We start from the raw sequence: 844 nt of genomic DNA, 5'->3' as shown, positions 1-844 counted from the left end.
ACCAACTGCACACACACCCCCCAGGCTTCCCAACCAGCTCTGTGCAGTGTGCACGTGAGGCTGTTCTCCAGGCGGTGGCTGAAACAAGCCCGTATCGTAAGAGCAACAAAGCAACTTTTGCTCTAAACCTCTGAAGTAACTTTTCTCTGCTCGGATTATTGACAAAGCAGCAGCCAGATAAATTAACGTTTTCTTGCTGTATTCCCTGCTTCTTGGAACTGATAAAGGTGCTTTTGTACAAGGAAATGATCAGTTCACTTCACCTGGTAACTTTTTTTGTAGTCGTGGTGACCAAAACACATGTATGTGGGAGTTGTTTGTAAGTCCCACCTTGCTATCCAGGGCAGTACAAGGCTTTGTTTTACCACGTACTGCTTTTGCTAGCAGTTATCCAAAACGGTGGTCTTCTCGCGTGGAGCTCAGAGAGCAAATCTAGCGTCTAATTCAAGCTATTTGGAAAGCCCTTGTTCATATCTTTTGTAAGAAATTTCTGTTCTCAGCCTTGGAGACAAATTTGCACCAAGGAAGCCAAATATGCAACAATATTCAGGTCCAGGCAATGCACCCAGAGTTCCCCAGTATCAAGTTATTTCTGAATTGGTAAGTCCATGTAAAAATACCATAACGGTGGTCAGTCACTAAGGTCATTGAAAAAGTAAAACACGTAAGCATACAAGCAATGTTTTTCCCTCTATTGTTGGATATTTACAGCCAACTTCTCTCCATATGGTACTCAAAAGTGATACTGAAAATAGGCCACAGTTGAAAAGCTGAAAAAGAAAATTTGTCATGTTAGCATTTGGGATTTTTTTTTTTTTTAAAAAAAAGGAAGCAAAGCCAAATG

This window comes from Anas acuta, chromosome 14 (genome assembly GCF_963932015.1).
Source record: "Anas acuta chromosome 14, bAnaAcu1.1, whole genome shotgun sequence".
Lineage (NCBI taxonomy): Eukaryota > Metazoa > Chordata > Aves > Anseriformes > Anatidae > Anas > Anas acuta.
The sequence above is the reverse complement of the archived record's forward strand: the minus strand, read 5'-3'. Positions refer to the sequence as shown.